This window comes from Chlamydotis macqueenii, chromosome 2 (assembly GCF_036417535.1).
Source record: "Chlamydotis macqueenii isolate bChlMac1 chromosome 2, bChlMac1.mat, whole genome shotgun sequence".
Lineage (NCBI taxonomy): Eukaryota > Metazoa > Chordata > Aves > Otidiformes > Otididae > Chlamydotis > Chlamydotis macqueenii.
In genome coordinates this window covers 131287044-131294080 of record NC_141557.1, presented here as the reverse complement: position 1 = coordinate 131294080, position 7037 = coordinate 131287044, and the positions used below count along the sequence as shown (strand labels likewise).

Genomic DNA, 7037 nt, shown 5'->3' with positions numbered 1-7037 from the left:
CATAGCTGGACCCTTTTTAACATCTCTTTTGCACCTTTTTTTTTTTTTTTTTTTTTTTTTTAACATTTCATAAGGAGGCGTACAATGGTTTAAAAAGTGAAGAGTACTTTTGAGGAAATTTTATTTGTTATATAGAGAATGCTTTATGCAAAAATTTCAATTTTGCTGAAAGGAGAAATCAAGTACTTCTCTAAACTACAGTGATAAACTACTATGTTAACTATTAATATGAAAATTCTTAGAGCAGGATGAGCGAACTCTAAATTGAATATGGCCCCATAAACACATCTCAGAATATTTCAGATATTCAAAATGCCGCCTCCTAGTCAATGTTTATGACTGTGGCATAGTATAGCACAAGTAACTTCAGTGTGCTGTGAGTAAGACCAAATACAGCTCCCAATGTAGTCCACAGAAAAATTCTCACTTACATTACTGACAGCAGAAGCAGGCAGCCCTAAATTAGTAATAGCTGATGTGTTATTAGATTTATCTTCTGCAGCCTAGGCCCACTTCTATGTCACATGATTCACTGCAGATTCCAACATAAATTATGGATCCAGGAGAAACTGGTAGTTATACATTGTAAATTGTAATGACTGGAATTTGTGTTGCTTCTTGTTCTTTCTTTTACCTACAATAAAAATATTGTATAATTTCCCATCTCCTTGTACATGTTTTATCAGCATCCAGTATTCCCTCCTCCATTTCACAGAAGCTGTCCCCCACCTCTCACCTCTGTGTACTGTAATAACCTAAAATCCTCAATCTTGCCCTGTGCTTAGTTGCTGAGTTTTGTTACCCAAGTGTTGAATTAAGCCCTAGAGCTGGTGAAGTTCAGTGCAGAGTAAAGAGATTTCCATGTTACTCACTATATGACTCACTGTGACAATAATGAAGCGTGGGTCGGTATGGTTTTCAGAGAGCTGACCTTGCATCAAAATCTGTTCTCACTAAGCAAAATTTCCAATGAAATTCAAAGCACAATTAATGACCACAGAATTTTGCCAAAAGCAGTAACCACTAAACTAAATGAGACAGCGTTGATTATGCAAATAAACAACCACCCTGGAAAGCTTTCCTATTGTCTAAAACACTGCATTTCTGTTATTATTTATGTTATGATACTGATCAGAACTGGAGCCTTATTATCCTAGATGCTATACAAGCACAAATTACAGGATTGCAGTGTAATGTCATACAAGATGCAATAAGTAACAAGCCACAGAAAGAGATCTCAGATCTGAGGGAATATTGTGCATATCCAGTTTATTCATTATCTAGCAATATTTATAGTTATTACAATTTTGTCTTTAGTAATTGAAGGACTGCTTGAAACTGAAAATAGCTAACTCAGTCCTGGCAATTAAATTAAAAGCTTTGCCATGTGAAAGCTCTTGGCATTGAAAGCAAGTTTATTTTGTTAGGGAAAAGAAAAACTTTTTCTTGGACTGCTGAAGTAGGGCAAATAACACATTTCAGTGGATTACAATTTCCCAGCAAAGTCTTTAGCAAAACTAGAAAATCTTGCACAAAACCTTCAATTATTAGTTCTAAATTACTTCAGTGTGCACAACTGGAGATTACAGATTCAGTGTCTCAAAAGACATACCACTGAAGGAACCCATAAAGCAGGAGAACACATAAATTTCAACTTGGAAAGAAAGTTTTAACTCTTATAATTTATAAAAATCCAGTGCAAAAGCCACTTCCCAGTCTCAACCTGTTATCTGTTCTCCCTGGTTTGCATATCTACCTATTTGCTTCTTTTAAAAATAATTTCTGTCTCATTTGTGTCTAGGAAAAAAGAAAATAAGAAGGGCAAACGGTTTACTGTCTGGATAACAGAAACAGTTAAATTGTCTAAGTTCAAACTGCTGTTATATGCACAATATAATCAGGAAAAAAAATATTTAAGAAACTACATTCCTGCAGATGCAGAAAGTTTACAGCTCAGTCCCAAGATGAAGTCCACACCAATGATAGGAACAGACAACCAAGCTTCCAGTAAGAAACATGACCCCTGAGTGATACTCATCACAACAGTAGGTTACAGCAAAGGATCTTGGTTTAGAAGAAGAATTATAAAAATTGTTAGCTTCTCTTTAAATTCTATGGGCCAGAAGATATGACCTTTACTATAGTGAGCTCTGTGTTGTTGGAATCTCAATTTTTTTTAGAAACACAGTGAGCTAGACTGAAATGTTGTAACACGCCTTGAGCTTTCCTTTGGAAACATCTGTATGCTATGCCTGGGTTGACTGTGCTATACTCTGTTCAGTGATGGTGAATACCCATCATACAGTACATTTTTGTTATGAATAGCACTCCAATAATTTACTCAACAACACAGTACACATAAAAGTCCAGAAAACAGATTGGAGTTTCTCCTAGGAAATATTAGCTTCATGCCTTCCTTTATGCCAGGTATTTTTGTCTTTCTGTCAGTGAATATGATGAACATATTTGGAGCTTAAAGTACTTTTCGTTCATCTCTCCTTTCTTTGTGTTCTATGGTCATAGGCAGCAAGCAGTTGGGGAATTTTGTATAGGCACAAAATAAACCCAATAAGAATTATTTTTTTTAAGGATTCACTTTAGTGAATGACTGTTGTAAATGCATGTCTAACAAAAACATTACAGTTTATTAATCTGTTATTATCCATGGATTTGTAACTTAGAGATATTGTTTTGGTTTTCTATTCTCAGAAAAGGACCACTTTGTTTTAGAGTAAATGTCCAAAACAATTCATGGCAGGTACATATACTAACCCAAACACAAAGTTTATTAATTCAGCAAGATGATCTATCCCTGGAAACATTCAAGGTCAGGTTGGATGGGGTCCTGAGCAACCTGATCTGGTTGGAGATGTCCCTGCTCCTTGCAGGGGGGTTGGACTGGATGGCCTTTAAAGGTCCCTTCCAACCCAAACTATTCTATGATTCTAAGAAAGTGGAGTATGGAAACATATCTTGAAAGTTTTAGGTTTCTCTTCTATGTTAGGTACCATTTTGGAAATGCAACCCAGAATACTCTTCCAAAGAAAGGAGACATCGTATTCCATGTTTTCCCTTATATTAAAAGAATCAAGTTCTAAAGCTTCTTGAAACCAGCAAACAAACAACGATACATGTCTGCCCTTGCTTGCCATAGGTTATTGTTCTACCTGAGCAGCCTATCATCTTTCACTCTTAGCGAACACCACATTACAACTGACTATTCCCTGCATGATCAACTATGCTATTACTGCATAAAACCAAAATTTAAGTATATCTAAACTGTATTAGGGTTTAATGTATTTTTACAGAACACAAAGCTGGTATGACTTTGCCAGCTGAAATCATAGCCTAAAATTATACAGCATAATATTGTTTACAACAGGTTTAGCCATTGCATTGCACTTACTTTTCAATGGATTAAGCTAAATGATCAGCCATAGATTACATTTTTAAACTCAATCCCTTAGCTTGTTTAGGAAGGACTGGAAAAAAAATCCAGCATTGTTCTCTATCATAATACCTCTTTAACATAGAAGCCTGTTATGAACAATTATGAAAACACACGCTATGGACTGTACTAACATTTTTTTTTAATTAGATTTATGTTTATGTGTGTGGTAGAGAAGGACTCTGTACAAAAAGAAGGCACTGGAAGAATTTCATGCATGCCTGATCATTTCCTACATCTCCTAATTCAGTGCCACTCTCAAGTTACTTCCAGAGAACTTTGTTGGAGTCCTGTGACAACTACTTTAATATCTATGGGTAGCAAATCTTCAAGCATTTTTAGCACTTGTTTACTGAGCACTTCTTCTGAAATAACATAATCCATGTTATGGATAACTCAAAGTCTCCAAAGTTCATGTGTAAATTACTTTCAATAACATAGAGGTAAAAAGGACAATGATAAGGTACATCTTCCATAGTTGCAATTATCTAGAGTGAGAAGGGGGGGATTCTTAGGGAAATGTATAGCTAGGATCACCTCTTCTTCAGCAAATGTCAGCGAAGGAAAAAGTTCAATGTCCAGCCCTAGAAGAGAATGGCCAGCTTTGCTCTCACACATACTACTGTAAAGCTGGAGACAGTCCAACCAAACCAAAGTGGAGAGCACCTGACGGTAGGCATACCAAGGTCCAAGGTTTTAAGGAAACATACATGCATACATTAACACCATCACAAACAGAACAGTGTATCATGTTATGCAGCAGGTGGGTTTAGTGCTATTTCACAGTTTGTGCTTTGGACTCTAGCTGCAGTGAAATCAAACCTTCAGCTGATGCAGAAGATCTACTTGCTTTTGCAATAGTGTTTCTCTGTCTACTTAAAGAATTCTTTCACGTGATCTCTAGACAAGGGAGTTAATATTTTAGTCATACTATATCTTCAGCTAAAATGCTTACTGCTGGTGTATTCCTCCTTCATTTCACATAAACTGATATCATATACTGAAAGAGAAAGAGGGCCAACATGCTTCTCAGAAATCAAGTAGTCATGAGACTTTACCTGCCACTACGGATACGCACATACATACACATGTACACACATGCACATACACAAAAGTACACATACACGCACGCGCGGACACGCAAAAAATAGGAAAAACGACTCAGCAATTGCAAGAGTCGCAATTTACCATGGAAGCCTCTACTTAATATTCCGCTTGATCTGCCAAGTTTATAGCCTGGCAAATCTGAATACAAATGTCGATGCAAATGAGGATTCATTATTCTTACATCGTCTTTGTGTTGAAGCTTAATGTAACTTGGTTCCTGTGGTTGCTCAGGGAATGTAGATTGCAAGACAGCAGGAAAAAAAAAAACCTGACAAAAACCAGAGAAGCAAATAGGGAAAAGAAAAGTAACAGAAATGGAAATAATTAGAAAAAAAATCTGCTAAGGTTTCAGACTAGCAAAACATCAAACTAGTACATTACATTCTCCCTCTATTTTCTCGTATAAGGTACATTTGCTTACCATTATCAGCAGAGAAGGAGTTAACTAACCAAGACCAGTCTCCACAGAGTCAAAACATAACAATCCTTCTTTTACTGATTATACAATATTGTGCCCATTGTAAAGTCAGTGCCCCATTTATCTGAAAATTTCAACATTCTTTAGTAATTATAGAGCTCATCGGCTGGTAGAACCTGTACATTTAGATCTGTAAGAAGATTATAAATGAATTTAAAACCACCCCACCAGTTCTGCTTCTTTCATTATAAATTACTGCTGAATAATTCACAAACACGTTGAGAAAACTACAGTACGATTAATAAACTACACAATGAAAAATCACAATAGTTTAAATCATACATTTATTGTCCCATTTATAGCCCATCACAAGCAAGGGTTGAAAAGCACCAAATTAGAGAAAACATGAAATGCTGCAAAATTATAATTAGATCCTCAGTGCCACAGTACATTGTTCTGATGAATCTTTTGTACAGCTACCTTAGGCTTGCATATAAATACCTTTTCAGTAAACAAAAATATACTGTAGCCTTGACTTTTAGAGAAGCTGCAAAGCTTAGCATACGCGATGATCCCAAAGTCAATGCTGTAAGGCTTGCTTCTTCATCCATAAATAAAGCACATTTGCATCCATTCAGTCAAATTAGCTCCATATAAAAAAGGTGGTTATAATTAGCTCCTCTTTCAGATTCACGGTTAAAACTCAAGTGTGCCTGCCGTCTTGATTAAATCCACCATCGTCTTCCAATAGCTAGTGCTAATTCTTCCAAGGAAATATTCGGTTGAGGTGTTATTTTATTCTGCACTGCTGTTAGTTGTCTAATTTACGCCAAGTCCCTGCAGTGCTTTCCTTAAGCCATCCTCTTTGTCTTGCCTTTGAAATTTACCAAATCTTACAAGAAATCAATACTTAATTGATTATTCACTTTTCTGCAGCTTCAAACAGCAAGCACGCATAAGATCCTGGAGTAGTCACCCGATTTCCAATGCAGGAGGTTGCTTGGTGGCAGGGATCTGCAAGTATCCAACAGCAGGCATTCCACGGAGCTGTGCAGTGGCGTACAGTGCCAGCATCCAATAAAGAAAACGAAGATACTCTAACGAAGCAGGAAAAGTTCCCATGTGAGACAGATCCATATCAATGCTTTAAATAAAAAGCGGAGGCTCTGGCTTTCGGCTACAAGAGCACCATTCTCTTTGCAGCAATCCCTCTGTATTTTCTTACCCTTTTCTTCCCATGGCACTGAAGTGGAATATCCGAAGTGCCACCGAACTCAGAGAACTCCACGCCGGAACGGGGGGTGAGGCTCGTGCTGTACCTCTGACATAGAATAAGGATGGCAAGCACGTAACATTACGAAATGTAGGACAAATTCAGGCGAGAGAGAGAGAGAGGGAGAGCAAGAGACAGATGGCGGATCTGGCTGGGAGCCAAAGCCAGTGAAATGAATTACATTGCTGAATAACTGTACACCATTGATTCTGCCACTTGTTGCTGCATGGCAAAAAAGGGCCCTGACGTTGGTAGGAATCTCCTCGCGTGTCATGCAACGCCGCCAACAACTTTTCGCATGTAGTAACTCACCGCGCCGACAATGACACGCTACGGCAGGGAGTGTCGTGTGCGTGTGTGTGTGTGTGTGTGTTTGCATGCGTGGGGGAAAGCGCGCGCGTGTGCGCGAGGGAGAAAAGGAGAGAAAGCCGGCGTGCGTGTGGGGGGTGTGCGGGTATGTGCCTGTGTGCATGGGGTGTGTGTCTGCGTGCGCGCGCGTGTGTGTTTGGAGGGGAAAACAATCACTGCAATCCAGCCATTTTGTTTAATGAAGAATGGAAGGCTGGCATTCAGAGACGTGGTTATGTGCCGCATATTAATGTGTGCTCTGTAGACATCCTCCCCCTTTTTAGATGAGTGGCACAGGAACGAAGCCCTCTATAGAGCAGCCACCGTGGGAGCAGGAGCTCGCAAGGTAACATATCATTGCTAAACCTGCAGACGTGGCGCCTGGTGCTCTGTGGAAGAACAAGTTGCTGTCTGACGAAGAGGAAAAGCTCGTCCCGCAGTTG

General features: G+C 38.6%; 1 long non-coding RNA gene across 1 annotated transcript; it reads right to left on the bottom strand.

The window, feature by feature from the left end:
- Positions 1 to 5298: 5298 nt before the first annotated feature.
- On the bottom strand, positions 5299 to 6697 carry LOC147601826 (uncharacterized). The gene is made up of 2 exons (XR_015257866.1): positions 6199 to 6697; positions 5299 to 6070 (listed from the first exon to the last, which is right to left on the bottom strand). It is a non-coding gene; the product is annotated as an uncharacterized LOC147601826 (long non-coding RNA).
- Positions 6698 to 7037: the final 340 nt, after the last annotated feature.